The sequence below is a fragment of the Giraffa tippelskirchi genome, chromosome 14 (assembly GCF_054371585.1).
Source record: "Giraffa tippelskirchi isolate mGirTip1 chromosome 14, T2T-mGirTip1v1.2.pri, whole genome shotgun sequence".
Lineage (NCBI taxonomy): Eukaryota > Metazoa > Chordata > Mammalia > Artiodactyla > Giraffidae > Giraffa > Giraffa tippelskirchi.
Genome location: NC_137288.1, coordinates 36,598,578 through 36,618,660, shown reverse-complemented (window position 1 = coordinate 36,618,660; position 20,083 = coordinate 36,598,578). Strand labels below are relative to the sequence as shown.

Genomic DNA, 20,083 nt, shown 5'->3' with positions numbered 1-20,083 from the left:
TAACTTGCTGGTCCTCAGTGATGGCTTTGGCTTGCATTTAAAGTTAGAAGCTTCTTTTTGGCATTACAGGTTGTATGTTTTAATCCTACTTTTAATTGTTTTAATCAGAAAGAATCTACCAGTTTTGAGGGAATTCCTTTAAATAGATGCATGCCGATCGCCTCTGGCAGATGAGTGGTGAACATGTGAGCTTATTGTGCCGTTGCCTGTTCTCAAACACTGTAGGTGCCTCTGGTTGAAACTTAAAACTTAAAAAATGAACCAATAATTTTGGCAAAGCTGATATATCTGTGTTCAATAGATGTGATATTGTTCATTTATTTATTTTTGACATTTTATGGTACCTTTTCTTCTTTTCCAGGGACACTTCAAATTGCATAATTTTCATACAGACAGGATAAAAAGAGAACAGCTCTTTTATATAATGTTCTGTGTATCTTCTTCAAGTTATTGATGAAATGTGTAGTATTTGGTTGCACTCTATTTGGGAAAGCTAGACTGAAATAGGAACTCCCCATGTGGTTTTTAAAAAGGTATATAAATATAGTAAATTGTCAGAAGAACATACAGTTTTTGTTAGAGAAAATTAATAATATCATGGCAAGATTTCCTAGAATTGTTTTTTTCTTAATGAAAATATATTTGGTAAGTTTTAATTCCCTTCTGTATAATAACATAGAAGATCTTTACCAATATAATTTTATTCTGGTCCATCTATATTGTACTTGCTTTACTGATTGAGTTATTTCCAGGCCTCTGTTACTTTGTGCTGAGTTGTCAACAGTTGATAAGACAAAGCTGTTTGGAATGCTTTTCAGATGATCCAAATCTTATAATCAATCAAAGAGCCATGTTGCTTGCACAGAGAGGATAGAAATGTGCATATTCCAGACTGCAGCTTTTATGGATGGATATTTGATATGCCTGTTTGGACTGCTTGGCTAAACATTCCCACTTCCTGAGGGAGAGAGGGTGCTACTGTGGACTCTAGTCTTGTCTGCAGTAATTAAACATATGTTCATAGAAAAAGAGGAAGCAACTGCGGTGACCATGTTGATTTGGATGACTTTGGGGGTTGCCCTAATTCTGATTTTCTGCTTTTGGCTTGCTTATTCAGAGGTTATAATTCCTTTACAAAGGGGACTGAGGGAGTTTTGATGCCCAAGGATATATTTTTCTCTGCTCATGTAATTTTTAAAGTGATGTTCCCAGAGAAACATATGCTGTTTTAGTGACACATCCAGGAGCAGTAGGTCAAGGAATGAGGTCTGTAGCATTTACCTAACGAGAGTGGGGCCCCCATTTGTCAGTGGGGGTAACTGGTTATGTGCTGGGCATTATTGTTACAAGATACTAGTCATTAATGTAGCATAAACTGTGATACAGTTGGCATATTATTTGATAGTAGGTAAATAGTTTTCTAATGGAAGTGAGGCAGTCTTCATATAATGGCGAGAAAATCACAGCACGATTAAAAAACCCTCTGTTGGGTTAGGGGCAGGGCAATATTTATAAGGTACATTTATTTTTTAAAAAAGATTTATTTATTTAGTTTTGGCCACGCTGGGTCTTCATTGCTGCTCATGGGCTTCCTCTAGTTTAGAGAGCAGGGGGCTCCTCTCTTGTTGCATTGTGTGGGCTTCTTCTTGGGGTGGCTTTTCTTGTTGCAGAGCACAGGGGCTTCACTAGTTGAGGTGCCTGGGCTCAGTAGTTACAGCTCCCGGGCTCTAGAGTGCAGGCTCAGTAGTTGTGACATGGGCTTAGTGGCTCTATGGCATGTGGGATCTTCCCAGAGCAGGGATCAAACCTGTGTCCCCTGCATTGGCAGGCGGATTCTCAACCATTGGACCACCAGGGAAGCCCTATAAGGTACAGTTTTACAATACTGTAGATGCCTTACTTAGGAAAAAAAAAAATCTATGTTCGATTTCATCAAACATTTATAGGGCAGCAACCTATAATTACATATCACAATAGGGACATCTGAAAAGGTTTATAAACAATCTCTCTCGTGCTTGGTATTACTCAGGACGTTGACATATTTTTGATTTTGTAATGTGGAGCATGCAATTGACAACCCAAGATTTTGTAATTATCCTGCTATCAATGAGAACTTTTTATTCCCCCTAGGAATTCTGAGAATAAATTTGTTGTTCACTCCTGTCTTAAGGTCTTCCATGTTTTCTGTTTTGCAGTCTTTGTCATGATATTCTGAAATAAGTGTCTTCACTTTGTACTGTGGTTTATTAAAGATGTTACATTTTTCCAGGGGGATAAGATGTCAAAAAAATTCCATTACCATGTACAGTGACAGACAATAAAATTCCTTGGCATTTCTCTTGGTGAGATTTAAGTTTCTAATTAGTGCTATAGGAGATGCTTCTTTCTTGCTGCTGAAATGTTTTGTCTAAGGATAAGAAAGAAACACAAATAATTTCAACTGCAAAATCAATTCTTATCTCCAGATTCCATGTTGGCAACGCTCCTTTCATACTGCAATGGTGGTCTAGTTTGTTTGTGTCAGGGCATTTTAGAATTACAGTGTTAATTCATGCTGTCACCCTGCCGTGTGCTAACATCTAATTCTCTCAGTGTGTAAATGATGTGCACAGTCAGTTACTTAGAAAGGAATGAAAGAGACAGTGATGTTATTAATCAGAATCATAGAAAAATCATATATAAATCATGTATTTATGTGGGTGTCTAGGTGTGTGTTCATGAGGGTATGTAAGCAAGCCTTTAGAATAGTTTCTCTCTTAGTTGACATAAAATTTTACTTGTCATTACTTGGATTACAAATCTCAGTCAGGATCATTCCTAATTCTCTTCTCCCGTTTCCCCTCATGGCCAATTGGCTCTTGGGTAATGTTAGTTCTGTGTTCTAACTACATCTTTTGTTCTCTGTATCCCTAGTCTTTGCCATTCATTGTTTGCACTTTATAAAAATTTTCGACTAGATTAATACAGTATCTTCTTAATTCATCTCTTTAAACCTGGTCTCCCCCTTTTTAAATCTATTTTTTTTCTTAACAACTACCCCATTTATATTATCATTTCTTAACTGATAATCCAAAATAATACAGAGAATATATTGTACCTAATAAACTATGAGTCAAAAGCTGTTGTCGGTTGTATGTTTGGATATAATTAGATGAGATCAGGCATGGTACTTTTTTCTAGTCACATGGTATCTGAAGAAACACATACTATTCTGATAATGTAGGGTTTATGATATGAATGATGAACGCATACATTATACCTTACATTTAGATATAAGATTTGGAATTTCTAATTTGGTCATTTTTACAAACATTTGGTTCTTCCCAAAATACATCACTTAAAATGCTGTTTTTTAGAATTGTGTGCTTGTGCATAATTAATGTTTTAAATTAAATGGTATAAAACTGATTAAATAAGTATTCATAATTTATACGTGGGTATCATTCATTGTTTAAAAGCAACTAATCTCTAATAATTAAACTTTTCTTAAAGTTACTTCTTTTTATGATGACACAGTGGTTGGAATAATTCTTCAAGGGGATAATACAATTATATATTACTGTGGAAGCATTTCCTGAATTAGGTAAATAATTGTGTGAAACATTACCCTACAGGGTCAGATTTCAACACTTCAGCCCAGCCCTAATCAACCTGGACTTTGGCAGCTTTAAAGCCTTTGCAGTCATGCATTTGATGTTGCAGCCACCGTTGACTATAGCTGACCCTTGTACAACTTGGGTTTTTGAAATTTGTGGATCGACTTATACACAAATATTTTTCAATAGTAAATCCTACAGTACTACACAATCTGTCATTGGTTGAATCTGCAGACATGGAAGAACTGCAAATACAAAGGGCTGACAATAAATTATATGCAGATTAATTCCCATGTTGTTCAAGGGTCAACTGTACTTTCCTTTGCTGTGAAATTTCTCCCAGAATCTTTCTGTAATTTGGTAAGTAGAAGTAGAGCCCGTGAGACAGTAGTGAGCAATGTTGTATGTGCGTGTGTTGCACACTTCTGGTAGTTTTCACATTGTTCCCTAAGTGCTCTAAGATTGGATTGCAGAATGGAAAGGAAGCAGAATTTAGGCAGAAAGCCTCAAACCAGTGGAATAAATTTGTATCTGTACCCCTCCTGGTTCCCAGACTGAGGTCATAATAAAAGTGATTGGTTACTGTGCCCTGGCTGCCGTAACAAATCATCATTTACTGGGCGGCTGAAACAACAGAACTGTTTTGTTACTCTCTCATAGTTCTGGAGGCTAGAAGTCCTAGATGCAGGTCTGTCAGGATAGGTTTCTAGTGAGGGCTCCCTTCCTGGCTTGCAGGCAGCCACCTTGTCACTGTGTCCTCACATGGCCTTTTCTGGGTGTGTGTGTGCAGAGAGAGTGAGAGAAAGCTCTTCAGTGTCTCTTCTTCTAAGGACACTCCCTTCAGATCAAGGCTCCATCCATATGACCTTTTAACCTTAATCCTTCCTGAGAGATGCCATCCCTCATAGCCACACTGGAGAGGAGAGCTGCAGCATAGAATTGTGGGATAGGGTGTGCACACATTCAGTCTACAACAGTGTTTCAGAATGTGGGACTTTCTAGAATTCATGGCATACCATAGAATTTTTCTAGAATTTTGAGTATCTGATTCAACTTGGAAGTTATTCATAACAGTATGCGGAACACTGTACTGTGCTTCTGTCATTACATACTCCTAATATGTGTTTTCATATTGTTATTCCTAACATATAAACTGATAGAATACTTAAGTTGCATGTTCAGATATAATGTATATAGTCACATAACATAAATTGATTTGGATTTTATTTGAAGCCTTTGGTAAAAATAGCTGTGGTGACTGCACATAACCCTCAAGGCATCAATATTCACTAAGGTATGCAATTACAGCTATGAAATGGCGATTTCTTAATATAACCTTTAATTCTGTCAAGCTTTCTTTCTCCATTCTTCCAAATAATTGAACAAAGGAGGTAATTTAGGTGATTTCAGCTTTATCAAGATCTTGGTATAATTTATTCCAGAAATACTGAGCACTCTATAAACATTTCAGTGCAGGAATAGGAGCAGAAATGGATATAAAATTGTATTGTATTTGAGTCTTTCTAAGTATCCTATGCAGGTGAAAATCTTTCAGGAGAAATACGCATTTAACTGGGGTATTGTTATTTAATTTTGTTTCTAGGTGGTGTTTTTCTCTTTATTTCCTCATTTCATTGCTTGTGCTCTTAATTGCCACATGCCTAAATGATTTTAGTTTTGCTTCCGTGTTTTGAACTTGACAACATAATTCAAATGCAAAACAGTTGATATGCTGACATGGGGACTTCTTTTTATAGTTGATTTGTTTTCAGAGGAATAAAAATCATGACATTTTGTTAAGACAGGTTTTCTAAAAGCTACAGTGCATAATTCCTTAGACAAGGTCCTAGTTCTTTCAGGACAATTAAGACTATTTATCCTACCTCCTGAATGTCTTATACAGAATCACATTGATAATTTTCTGAAATTCAGATGATTTCTATTAACATTTTTTAAAAAGTTAAGTCCTGCTTTAGGTGCTGTGCAAGGCTTGTGTTCGGGCTCTGTTCTCTCTTCAGTTTGCTGGGGACTGTCTTCTGGCCAGGTTCAGGGGACTCACGTGTGTGGGTAGACCATTCCCAGGTGTTTGTTAGTCAAATAAGAGAACATCAGAGAAAAGAAAACAAGTGTGGACATGGAGAAGTTAATCAAATACCTATAAAGTGTGTCTTTTGCTATGTAAAATCCGGAGGTTTTGTGGAAGCTGTAAGACATATCCTATTCCAATAACATTTATTAAGCATATGCTATGTTCTTGAGATCGGGGAATCTGCTGAATTAATAGATGAGTAAAGTGAAGTTCCTTCTTTTGAAGATTTAACAATGTGATTCCAAACATTCTTCTCTGAATCATTCAATTATATCTTTTAACCTCTCCTCTGTGGAGGATGTCTTCAGCCTAGAACATAATGGGTTTTTATTTTTTGATAAAAAAATTAAACTTAGAAATTTCTAAATTCTTTATAAAATATATGATATTCCAACCTATCAAGAAGTATTGTCTTTCCATCACAAATATAAGCTCATCAAAGATAGGAACATGCATCTACGTATCCATTAATTTATTTTACCTAGAGCTGAGATACCATGCTTAATGCAGTATGTCAAGCAGATTAATTAGTAGGGACTTGTTGAGTAAAAGAATACCTAATTGTTTTTTTATCATTTACTTTTATTAGGCCCAAGAGTAAGGACTTGACATGAATTATCTTTTTAAACAGGTGATAGATATTATATTTCCCATTTTACACATAGGGAAACTAAGGCAGATGAGGTTAAGTAACTTGAGATAGTTCATTTAGCTAGCAGGTGACAAGTCTGGGGTTTGATGTCTGATTCAAATTGCACTTAATCTTTTAAAATATTTGTTGCCAGAACCTAATAACACTTTGTTTTTAAAAGTATTGGTTGTATGAGTCTATCAAGTAAATACTTCCCCCACCGCAACTCCCACTCCCTTAGCAGCTTCTCTGGCTAACTGTTGATTGTCTATATCTGGAGATTTAAGTCAAGCCTGTAGATATGTGTGTTGAGACTCTCGATTTAGAGCCTTTTTGTAAACAGAGTTGAAAGATTTTTAAAAATTCCATTTCCATAACCCAGATTTGGAAGATTCAAAGCCTTTCCCAAACTTTACCTGTTATGCTTATCCAGCATGATGAAGGGTGATCTTTAGTGAAGACTGGGGCTTATGGATAGCAGCAAGATGTATTTGCATTGTAACTCTTTACTGTTTTATCTAGAAGGTGATGTCATAAGGGTGGGATGCATACTTTCGATAATGGAAGAACCATGGCCTCCATAGGACTCTTCACTGTTTTGCTGTTGAAATTGGACTTACAGATTGTTTCTGGGGGAATTGTTTCGCTGTGGCCAGTCAAAGCATATTGCTAACAAAAGACAGTTTTAGAAAGTGGCAGTCACTATTTTTATGAAATAACTGAATGAAAATAGATGAGACTGACTAAACCATGCTTAGGTGGGGATGGAGGAGGCTGTTATTAACATTGTTCTTTTTTTAAGATATGCATCTAGGGAAAGAAAAGAAGGTACAAATGAATAGATGAGTATGGTCAGGACCAGTCACTGCATTCTTTAGAACATTTTCTTAATCAGACCGGTCAGATAAACTTTACTGTTATTGGGAATCTGTGTCATGACCACTCATCCATCCTCCCTCATTGCATCCATGCATTGTATTTCCACTGGGAGGTATAAAAACACCACTCGTTCCTTTTTACTTTTACTGCTCATTTTTACAAAAGACAAATGTAAAATTTCCGGAGAGAGCACTTTCTCCATTAGACCACTGCAGATAGCCCAAATCCATAATTTCATTCCTCTCTAACCAGTCTGCGTGAAATACAATTTGTGCAATGATTATTTTTCAATTTGTTGCTTAATTTGCATTTGTTGAAGGTGACCTGCTGATTGCTAGATACAGAAAAATATCATGCATGAAGATTTGTTGAAATACATTGTGGCTAGTGGGATAGTCTAAAGAGTGGCTCAGAATCCTGAATTCTGAAGTTTTAGGATTATCAAAGGTCACTTTGGGATTACCCTGCACCTTCATGCCAAGAAGGCAAGTGCTGAATCAGGTATACAGAAAACACTATTTGACAGGTGAGAATTCTACCCCTGAACCACCAATGCTAGAAAGTACTATTTGGAATTACTTAGAATAGTTTTTATTGCCCATTTCTTTTACTTGTCCTTAATATTGAAAGTATGAACTTGGTTTTTAAAATTAGGATTTATTTTATTGTTTTTAAGCACCATCTTTTTGAGGCAAGCCACTGAAAACTTTTAGTTTTCAAAGTTTTATAAAGCAGTTTGTTAGGCACGTTCTTTTTTCTCTTAATTTTTTATTAATGTATTTATTTTTAATTGAAAAATAACTGCTTTACAAGATTGTGTTGGCTTCTGCCATGCATCAGCATGAATCCGCCTTAGGTATACATATGTCCCCTCCCTCTTAAACCTCCCCCCCACCTCCCTCCCCATCCCACCCGTCTAGGTTGTCGCAGATCACTCCGTTTGAGCCTCTGTGCATCATACAGCAAATTCCCACTGGCTATCTACTTTACCTGTGGTGACGTGAATGTTTCCGTGCTATGGAATGTCTCAATGTGCCACCTTCTTCTTCATTCTTATCTTCTTTTTTTCCTTTGAGAGTGATGACATATTGAGAAATGATGTCTGCAGAATTTTGAGTAGGAGCATCTGATCATCTAAATTTTAAACCTAGTCTTTTCCTTACCCTATTTTCTACCACCTGGTGACCCAGGGAATTTCCAGCCTTTATTAGAAGTGCTCCTTGTGCTAAGAGAGTAACAGAATTCCTAATTCCTAGAATCTGAGGCATTAAAGGTAAAGGTGCACTCTCAGTCGTGTCAGACTCTTTGCAACCCCATGGACTGTAACCTGCTGGGCTTTGCTGTCTGTGGAATTTTCCAGGCAAGAATACTGGAGTGGGTAGCCATTAGACCCTTTCGTAAAATCATGACTAGTTTACACAAAGGGCCATTTGCTGTGGTCATTACTCTCCCAGCTTTTAGCCATGCTTTTGAGAATTTATTTGAAAGCAAGCCTCCTTAAAAGAAGGGCATTCAGAACAGCATTACGATGCAATCTAAGATGTGAATGAAGTTTAACTCAGAACAATAACATTTTGTTCCTGTTAAGGACTTTATAGATCATATCATCTTAAGCTTTTATTTTACAAATCAATAAACTAAGGCTTAGAGAAGATGAATTGTCCACTGTAATAGAACTAGTAAGTATGTGACTCATCTTTAAACTTAGAAGAGGGTGATCATTTCAGAATTTGAGAAGAAAGTGCAAAAAGCCCAGTAGAAGGACAGACCACCAAAAAAAAAAAAAAAAGAAGAATATAAATCTTCTATTCTAAGGTACTATTAGAAAGGACATGTCTTTCAATCGATTTTCCTGAAGTGATGTGTTTTCATTGATCCAGTCACTCTCTATTACCTGCTTTCATTTGCCTCCAATAGTACATATTTTGTCAGGAGATTAGGGTGCAAGAGAGAATGTTCTATAATTTATACTTCAGATGGTTATCTGGTATTCTTGATTCTGGACTCATTGGCTTTTAGTTACCATCAAGACCTTACCCAAAGGAGGAGTCTGAGAAGAAAAAGGGAAAGGGTTGTGACTGCCTTTCACTCCTGCCTTTGTGGGCTGACATAGAGAGCCAGTGAGCTCAGTAAGACACAGTGCCATGGATCATTTTATTGAACATTCTTATTCCTGTTATTCTTTAGAATGTCTATAGTATAAATAATTTGTGAAGCAAGGGTGAATAGATTTGCCTGTAGACAATTTGATGCACACAGGCCATCCAGCCTCTATTTTCTCTTTTCCTTTTAGACTCTTGCAGCCTGCTCTGTTTTTTCATTCACATTATGATAATATATTTAATTTATGTTTACTTATTAAATTTTCCTCTCTTCTCTATAAAAAATGAATAGAAATATTTAAAGATAATCAAAATAAAATTGAGTGGCCTGAGAAGTCCAATAGGTAAATGCAACATTGTCAACTAATGTGAACTTACAGTAAAAATCTAGTTTTCATTTATTGATTCTTTTTTCGGGCATTAATAACTCATTTGACTTTTCTTTATAAATGGATCTTTAGTATATCAATATAGTATGAAATATATGTAATGATTATTTTATGGATTAAATGAAGTTAAAACCAGTAAAATTTGAAGCTGTCAAAGATTTTTTGTAATGAATGCCTGATCTGTTGTTTTATTCTTCACTTGTAATGCAATAGTATTGATCTCTGTTCTTTCCACTCTTTAGGGATTATCATATAGATTCAAATTTAAAAATAAATTTGAAAGCCTATTAGGACAACTGCATATTGCTGATTATAATAAATCCTTTGTGAGTAAATATTTTCAGATTGTTTTTCTCAGGTTTTGAGAATACTTTTAATTTGTATTTATTTATGCTTCCCTGATAGCTCAGTTGATAAAGAGTCTGCCTGCAATGCTGCAGACCTGGGTTTGATCCCTGGGTTGGGAAGATCCCCTGGAGAAGGGGACGGCTACCCACTCCAGTATTCTGGCCTGGATAATTCCAATGGATTGTATAGTCCATGGGGTCACAGAGTCGGACATGACTGAGTGACTTTCACTTTCATAGCATAGATATTTATATAAGCTAGTATATAGGTTTGCATGGGTGTCATGGAGTCCCAAAATAGGTGATTATCAAATAAAACTTCATTTCTCACATTACAGTCTGAAGGTGGGGAGTCCCAGGAATGATGGGATAGCTTTGTTATATCAGGATATGCAAGGAGCCAGGGTCCTTTTGTCTTATTGCTCTGTTGTCCCTAGGATTGAGTCCTTATCACCATGGTCTGACATGACTTGCCACCAAATCCGTGTTCAAGCAGCAGGTGAAAGAAGAGGTAGACACAGTCCCTCTGTAGATACATTTTACATGTTGAGTGCATCCATTTTCCTCATGTCCCATTGACCAGATATATATTTATAGTTGGCAGAATGGGAAACAGGAGAGTATAGTCTGTTGCAGGAAGCATGTTCCCAGCTAAAATGTGGGAATCTTAGCTGTAGGGAAAGGTAATTTTGGGGGAACAACTGTCAGCCTTTGTTGTATCTATTGTAAATCAAATCTCCTGCTTATACTTGGTTTAGTTAAGTATATATTGTAACTTGTGACATTTGAAAAAATTACCTATAGATTTGACTTTATGCAGACATTAACATATATTTTCAATTCTCTCTGACTCTAGACAGCCTGTTATGAACTTCACTATTTCTTGTCCTCTGCCCCCTACCTCCAGAGCCCAATTCACATGTCATATTACCACCTCCTCAGTGAAGAGTTCTTTAGCTTTAATTCATCATTTTATCCTTGCTGTTCCTTTATAACATTAATACATCTATGCCTTTGTCGTAGTAGCTAATAAGCTCTCTCAAATTTTCTCTTGTTACAACAGGACTGCAGTTTTCTTAATGGTAGAATTTATGTCCCATTGATCCTTCTTTTCCCCATAGTGCCCTTCGTATAATAGACTCATGATATTTTCTGAATGGAAATTTGAATTCTAGCTCTATTTCCATTTCCAACAAAATGTGTTGTCCTGGATAAGTCACTCAGTCTTTTTTGTTTTCTTTTTTTTGTCTTTTCTCTCCAGTGCAATAGGGAAACTTATGGATCTTTATGTGTATTGTAGGGCTGAAATGAGGATAAAATAATTTTTTAAATGTACTGTCAATCATATATTTGATTTGTGAGATTTCATACCCTAGTGCATTAGTAGGACTTTGGAAAAATTAATCAAGATAGAATGGGTTATCAAGTAAATTTGTATTTGACCATATTTCACAGTAATATTTTGGCACATCAGTGCTAAAAGATTCATATTTCACTAAGAAGTATATAATATTATTGAATGGGCTTCCCAGGTGGCTCTAGTGCTACAAAACTTGCCTGCATGCAGTATGATTTAATACATAATTTTTAATCTAAAATTTCATGAGAAGTTAGCAAAGGGATTCTGATCAGTTTGTGTTCTTAAACTCAGATTCAGTGATTACCTTTAAAACCACTGTTACCTGATGAAGCAGAGCCCGAATTGTTTTTAGTATCATGCCTGCCAGTGACTAATTTTGGGATTCCAGGATCAAGGATTTTCCCAGTTTACAACATACCAGTTGGTAGATTGTTTTTCATTAAAAGAAATGCTTTGAGGACGATCTTATTTGTAACTAAAGAGGTGTATTTCTCTATCTTGCTCTCGTACTTGGACCACTTGGGCTACTTTAGCCTTTTGAATGTACAATATAGATGTAGTATTTCTTTTGCTTTTCCACTCTCCAAATTTATATTTTAACATATCATATCCTGACAGTATCTCCTGCTAATTTTCTAATTGGTATGTTTTTGGGGAAAAAAAGATGTGTCTCAGAGTCCTGTATATTTGTACTATCATCCTACTTTTGTTTGGAATTTGAGAAGTTTCACATTCAGAAATTTTAGAGAAGAGACTTTAGTAAACATAACCACTCTGCTATCTCTGAGGAGGTCTGCATTTAAGTATGTGAGAATTATTAATTTCTAGGAAAAATCTACATCATTATTTGTATGCTTCTGTCGTTAAGGATCTCATAGCTTTGGCTTGGTTAGTATTTGCTGAACATTCCTATTACACTAGGAGTTTTTTCACTATACTGAAATATTTCTACTGCCCATAAACTAAATACTATAGGATAGACTATATTTTACTTTTGTGTAGTGATCTTATTTCCAACATTCTTGTAAATTACATATATACAAATACCTTAGCTTCTGTTTGTTATTACCATCACTGCCACCCTAATAGCTATTTATCATTTAAAATGTGGATCACCTCTTCTGGAAACTTTCCCCTCAATTTCCAGGCAGAAATATGGTCCCTTCTTTTATATTATAAGAGAGGTTTTTAAATGTAATTTTATCACAGTTCTTTTAGTTTATATGTCTTTCTCTCACAAGAGAGGTTTTTAAATGTAATTTTATCACAGTTGTTTTAGTTTATATGTCTTTCTCTCACCTAAGCTATGAATTCCAAGACAGCTAGTGACATGTCTTACTCATGTTTGCATATGCTGTATAGTCCTTAGATCATGGCAGACATCTCAGTGGATATTTATTTTCTTGAACATATATTACCTATAGACATTGTTACCTGACATCTGTAAATGGGATGATTTGAGAAGACTCTTATACTTACTGTACTTGCAAACCCATAGATTAAAGAGGGTCAGTATGTCACATACAAGGACTTAAAATTTTAGGAGGAAAAGCATTGTATTTTTCTAAGCACCAAAAGGACTGTATGTCTGAGCTAAGCAACCAAGGGATCTGTTGCTTTCAGTGTAATATTTTCTGAGTCCTTTGTGTAGGTGATCCATTCCACATTTTCTTTATGAGAGACATGTCATATTTTATGAGATACAGTGAAGTTAGTGGAGAGTGCCCAGAAAAACATAATGAGTGTCATGTTTGGTATAAATCTCAGGTTCAAGCCTGTCTACAACAATTCTGGATATTTCACATCAATGAAATAATTGACTTGAGAACCAAAGTATATACTGAGTGGGTAGAGGAAATAGTACACCAGATGGACATCACCACATTTTTTCATTATAGTAACTGGCAGGGATGGGATGAATCTGGCCAGTAGAGTAAATGAAATGGAGATTAGAAAACAGAATTTTATTAATTTCAAATGGAATTATATATGATGAGCATCTTATAGGTAGCCATTTGCTTGATTCAGATCATTTAGGCTAAGCACATAGAAAATAACACTGTGGTGATTTAACCCATTTTTAAATTTTATTTTAGACACACTCTGGAGATAGAGAAACTTAGTAAAATATTGTACTGGCGTTGAAAGTTTTAGTTTAAAGTATTAGTTTAGTAGAAAGGGACAAGTGAAAAGGAAATAGTCTTAAATCTTGTAATAGAATTCTCAAGAAGATAAAAATAGTAGATTATCTGTTTAAACTTTGAAAACTTTATACAATGTCAGTTTCTAAGAAAGCCAATTCATTAAGAAGTGAGAAGGAAAATTGGTATTTTTAAAGGTAGTTTGTTCTTGTTCTTTAACATATAATACCTCTTGGGGTGCATTGATCATTTTTTTAATTATTGCTACCATTAAAGTTGTTGCTCCTTCAAAGGCTGCTGGCTGTGTCTACACAGTGAGCAAATGTAGTCGGTATAGACCTCCTGCATCAGTAGAGTCTGGTAATGCAGTCAAGGCAGTGGTAGGTAGGATTACAAAAGTGGTGGGTGACCACACAGTGGGATTCAGGAGGAAGAAGGCACCTTGGTAATACCAAACAAAGCATCAGTGGTTAATATGGCATTGCTTTCCCACCTCCTGAAAAAGTCAAGATATGTTGTTGTTGTTGTTTTGTTTTGTAAATACTGGAAGAGCTTGATCCTATATACCGAGTTTAGAAGACTAGCCTTGGAAACCAATATTGTGTTTTCTCTTTCCCCTTCAGGACAAAGTATGTTCCGTTTGGGACCGCCTCAACCACCTTACCAGGCAGCACCAGGTCTTCATATACTCTCAGTTTCCCTTCTACTGTGGAAAAGATCTTTCCTTGAATGTTCATATTTTCACCTTGAGAAGGCAATATATGTGTTTAGGAGGGGTTAAGCAGCTGTTAATAAATGTGACGTAGGAGAAGAGTGGTTTGTGGGAGTTTTACTATATATACACATATGTAATATTTTCCAGTCTGGTTTCAGACCCCGGCATGGCTTGGAGACAGCGTTGGTGTGTATGAAGGATCTTCCTCGAATGAAGGATTTGGGACAACTTTCCATGATGATTATATTAGAGCCTCAGCTGCTTTCGTGTTGGTCATGAGGTGATGCTGAACCGAATGCTTGAACTAGCAGGAGTGGCTGGGATTGCATTGGAGTGGTTCCGTTCATTCCTTCCGGGTAGGTACCAGATAGTGACGCTGGGTGAAAACGGACATTGAGGGTCCCCCGTATGGAACCCCGTTGTTGTCGCTCATTCCCCGGTTCATGTTTAGTGGGTTTGAGGAGACAACTGGCCACCTGGAGGCCAGGCAGTGATTTGAATGACTGTGAAGAAGGTTATGAGGGTGGTTCCCAGTTTGGTGTCGCTCACCTACGTTATCTCTGTTTTGTCTGTGTGACAGTGAAGACTAGAATCTAAACTGAGAAAGCGTGACTTGTTGGAAAGAGAAAATTTGGGAGGCCCCGTTGTGCTTTCTGGTTTCTCTGTCTGAATTACAGTTTGTGTAAACTGTGGCCACATTTTGACTCCAAATTCATCTACACACAAAAATCCCATTGTAACATTAGATAGAAATATTTTATTTCCCTTTCTAGTATATATCTGGAGCCTTCTTCCCTGTGAACACTGACTGCATCTCCATGATCCTTCTTGCTGAAGTTGTAGTCTGATTGTTCACCCCTTCGCTTGGGGCTCTCTTAAGCAGTCTGCCTACATTAATAAATACTGTTGCGGGTCATGGCTGACTTTTCCCAGTGAGTGTTTTGCTTTACCTTCACTGAGAGCACTTTGTTTTTCTAACCCTGTTTTACTAAGAATCAAATTGGGTTGTACTTTTTAATAAATACTGCCTCTCCTCATTACACTGCTCGGGCATTTTGTTTTTAGAGAGAAAATACTAGAGTTTCTTCAATGTTGAATATGTTCTTAAGAAATTTGGTGCTTCTTCTCGGCTGCTATTTATTTATGTAATATTATTTCAGTTATTTTCCTTTATGGTAATGAAAAGCTTGCTGAGTGTTGAACATGCATGAACTTTATTAGGTCTAAGAGTAGAATACAGGTAAAGAACAGAAAAAACAAACACGGATGCATGTGTCTGTGAATATCATTAGAACTGTCTGTTGATTGTCATTTTGGCAAAAGGGCAAGAAACAAACTTTTATGCAGTAACTAGTCAGTGTTAGGCATTGAGCCAGGCAGTTTCTAGCCTTTAGCTTATTTAATCCACACAGTAACTAAGAGAATTTGGGTGTTATTTCTTCATTTTACAGATTAGGACATCGATGCTGAGAGAAGTTAGATATCTTCCCTAACTTCACACAATTATAAGTGGAAGCTCTGGTATTTGAGCCTGGGTTTGGCTGTCTCGAAATCTCAATCTTACTATCACAGTCAAGTGTTAAGTCACAGGCAAATGTTAGACTCGAAGAAGGGGTCCCGAAGGAAAATAAAAAAGAAGAAAAAGAATGCCTGTTAGAACAAACCAAGGAGGAAATGGAAGACCTAGGAATGCACTAGCATAACATTTATTTTGAATATTTCCTGAGTTTTCTTAAAACTCACTTTAACAAGTCAAGTGACAAAAGGAGCAATTTTATGATCATCAAATGTTTACCATTTACAGGATGGAGAGGTTTAGAATTTCAAATTTTATCTCTTTGGACATTTTCTCATTCTCTGTTTAGAAATAGAAGTAATGATACCCTACTTTGGACTCGAGGATATAGAAGAGTCAGTGCATGGAAGCCAATCAGGTAGTTAGTACTTATCTGGGGAGAGACAGCAGTTGAAAACCAGTACCAGATGTTTACTGTTTATAAAAGTTTATTTTTTCCTTTTAATGTGTTTGTGAGCTTTTCTGTGTGGAACCTCAGCTTCCTGTTGCCTTTCATGTATAACACCGTGCATAACTGAAGATGTGGTGATTGTGTTTTGCTTAAACAGTAATATATGTGGATTTCACTAAATACTTATTTACATCTTTGGATGAAGTTTGGATCAATATTATTAGTTTTCCTTTTTCTGTTGGTAGATAGCTGTCTCCCACTATCCCAATAGATTTATTTTAGGCATAGCCAGAGAGAATGTTGTTTCTGTGCTTATAAACTAACATTTGGCAATAGAAAGGCACTACATTATATATTAAGTTGTTACTGTTATCCTAACACGATATGCTCTTATTAATTATGTTAATGGTATCTTAGAAAACACCCCACTTTCCCAAAGAGGTAAAGCTCTTTAACTGGAATGATTTTCAACTTCAATGCTATGTTTTATCTACTAGGAGCTCATAAAGTAATGGTCATAATTGAATTCAACATCTTAAGATTTCCTGACTTAGCTTAAGTGAAATATTAATTTCATGAAATTAGGTGGCAGGTGCATCGAAGAACTATTTCCTGGAAGTTTTAAGTGGGTATTTAAAGCCTCAAGAATATTAATTCTGACTAAATGAGTGGTTTGGAGTTGTGCTTATTACTTATATAAGATGTTTGCCAAATGGCCAGAAGCCATCATGTACAAAATTTTATTTTTTAAAAAACATTGAAGAATGAAGGCAGAAGACCATTTATTGTTACATAAACATAGATAGTTCTCTATAATTTTCATAACTATTTAGTTAGCATTTAGTTGATTAAACAGGGCTTCAGGTTTAAAATAATTTTTCTTGAATTGGCTCATGAATTCTTTTCCTTTCCACCCCACCCAATTGTATTTGCATATTGTTCTACCATTTTGTTGCTGGAGTTGTTGTCTGGAGAGTCACTGTGTGCCTAGATGGAACATTGATATTACTATAAAATAATGTACAGGAAATCTTGTTTTGTCTAAAGATACATTTCTTCCCCTGGGTCATCAAAATGCGCATTTTCCTAAGGAAGATGTTTATTTCCATAAAACAGAGGTAATACATATATAACATATCAGTAGCATTACTTTTGAAATTTATTAATATGTATGTGAGTATAATTTTATAGTTTTCAACAAACATTAGTCTGAAACAGTATTATTTATTCTCTTTTTACATTTGCATTGATCCTAGCCATTGTTTCTTTTATTTTACTCTTTTTCTCTGTTGGGGAGAGATTTAATTTGGATTGTTTTTCTGCAGTCCCTACTCCCAGCTATGTCTTTCATGAATCATATTTCCCAGAGGGTGAAATTAAAACAAGAACTAGGTGTATTAAATTTCTTTTAGGCCTACTGCCAGATTCTTAGATGTATTTTTAGGTGTCTAATATTAAGTTTGGGGAAGGGAAAGATGCTTAAATTCACTGATCTTTGTATTTTTCCTTTCTCAAGTTTGTTTTTACTTTATAATTCTGTCTGAATTTTGGGGATGTATTTCATGCTGTCTGAAGTCATTATGGTGTTTGAATTTGATAACACTTCTATTTTTATAGCAAAAAGCTAAATATCTTTTTATGGGAATACTTTTACTCAAACCAGACAACTGCCACTGATTGTGGCAAGTGGTCAAACAAAGAAGAGAGGGAGGAAGGAAGGGAGAAGAAAACTAAATTAAATTGATATTTGTCCTATGGTAGGATTGCCAGTCTTAACAGTAGTGGTTGGTGTAGTTATTTTTAGACATTTCCTTTATCAAACATTTAAAGGTAAAATTTTTCCCATAGCCAGCAAAACTCTGAGTTGAGTTCTTTTGACATTCTGCTGATCAAGGAACTTCCCATGCATAGTACCAGAGCCTTCTGCAGAGAACGGGTAGGAGGATGAATCAGAAATGAAGTAATGGACAAGGAAATATTTATACACATTAAAAGTTTTTATGGAACATATAATGTGTTAGTTATGTTTTATTGAGGAAGAGACAGACATGATCGAAAATTTAAACATGAAAAGTCATACCACTGGAAAAACAGAAAAATTCAGATTTAACATTTCAATTCACCTTTGAGACAGAAGAGGCTTCCCAGGTGGCACTAGTGGTAAAGAACCTGCCTAACAATGCAGGAGACGTGGATGTGGATTCGATCCCTGGGTCAGGAAGATCCCCTGGAGGAGGGCATGGCAACCCACTGCAGTATTCTTGCCTGGAGAATCCTGCAGACAGAGGAGCTTGGCAGGCTATGGTCCATGGGCTTGCAGAGTCAGACATGACTGAAGTGACTTAGCACACGCACAGAGAGGGGAATGATTCTCTTTACAGTAAACAAAGGAAAAGATGAATGTATGTGACTATGTAAAATTTTATGTGTTTATATATCAAAAAAACATTGTGACAATGGAGAAAATATTATTAGTTAATATAAGCTAGAGGTATTAATTAAAGAGATTATGAAAATAGAAAGAGGTGTTGACCTTAGAACATTGTGGTCAGAGGTCATGAACAGAGGAACTGCAGTGCATAAAACCAGGGAATAAACAAATATATAGATAAGATTTGATCTTCCTAGTAATCATAGAAATGCAAGGTAAAGTAGCCACTGGAGATTGTCTTTTGGTTTACCTAAATAAATGAATCAGTACAAGCACAGTACAAGTCAGTACAAGCTGACTCCAAATGATGCTTTCTGCTTTCTCACTCCTGGTGAGAGTATAAACTAAAACAACTCATTTGAAAAGCCAGTTGGCATTATTTACAAAAGGTCATTAGATAACATATATCTCCTGAGATAATAATGCCACTTCTGCAAGCCTATCTTAAAATATTCTTGAATGTAAGGAAAAAAAAGTATTATATACACTAAAATATTTAGATCAATTCTATTTCAATTATAAGTGAACAACATAATTTAAACACTCACCAGTAATATCAGTTATTCACAAACTTGACTGTTCAGTAAAATCATTTGGAAAAACATAAAAGAGAGTGCCAATGCTTTGGCTCTACCCAGAGATGTTTATTTAAGATGTTTGGAATTGCCTCAAAATTTGCGTTTAAAAAATTGCCCTAAAAATTTTAATGCACACGCAGATTGAAGACCACTGGCTTGAAACACGTTGATAGAATGTTTTTAACCACTTGATATATTTATTATGGCTGTGTAGTAGTATGGACAGGGTATAATATAAAATAAAATGTGGTGATTGAACATTTAGGTAAATTATAACTTTAAAATAGAAACCTACCAGAAACATAGACTAGTAGAAACTTTGTAAAATCTCAGAGTTGTTATAAGGAGTTGAGATTTTTTAGTGATTTTTTTTCATCTTTTCTTCAGTTGACAGATATTTTAGTAATGTTCTTATATTACTTTTTAAAAGCATATTTAAAAGAAAAGTCCCTCCCGGTGAGATCCTCTAGGTAATTTCCTACTTAGAGGTTGTTTCTACCTGTGATTACAGAGATTTATTCTGACTTCTAAAATAATCATATCCTCAAGTTAGAGTTACATTTCATATTATTATAATGGTATTCCTCATAGGATTCTTTTTTCCTTTTTTTCACCTCAGAAATATCTTCTCATGTAGTTTTCTGACTTAGGAATGTAATAAGCTCAAGTCAGTCGTTTTTCTCTTATCACTCCACATCTGCGCTTTTCAGTTTTCACCTTTGCAAATACCATCTGTAAGTGATGGTCCCCCAGTGTTTGTCTCCAACCCCAGCATTAACTCTGTGATGCGTGTGTGTATCTGAATTTTGTATGCATGCGTACCTTTAAGTTAGTGACTCCAGAACTAAATTTACCATA

The 20,083-nt window shown here is 35.7% G+C and overlaps 1 protein-coding gene across 23 annotated transcripts in view; it reads left to right on the top strand.

Moving 5' to 3' along the window:
• Nucleotides 1-20,083, top strand: part of ASXL3 (ASXL transcriptional regulator 3) — a 186,652-nt gene that overhangs the window by 38,283 nt on the left and 128,286 nt on the right. For 6 of the 23 annotated variants that reach the window (XM_081562569.1, XM_081562550.1, XM_081562551.1 and 3 more), the window contains exon 3: nt 14,397-14,605. The exons of 11 other annotated variants lie outside the window; for them this stretch is intronic. The gene's annotated coding sequence lies outside the window, so the exon portion shown is untranslated. Of the gene's footprint in view, nt 1-14,157; nt 14,212-14,396; nt 14,606-20,083 lie in introns of all 23 variants that reach the window. 6 more of the 23 variants (XM_081562559.1, XM_081562558.1, XM_081562568.1 and 3 more) reach the window with 3 other exon arrangements.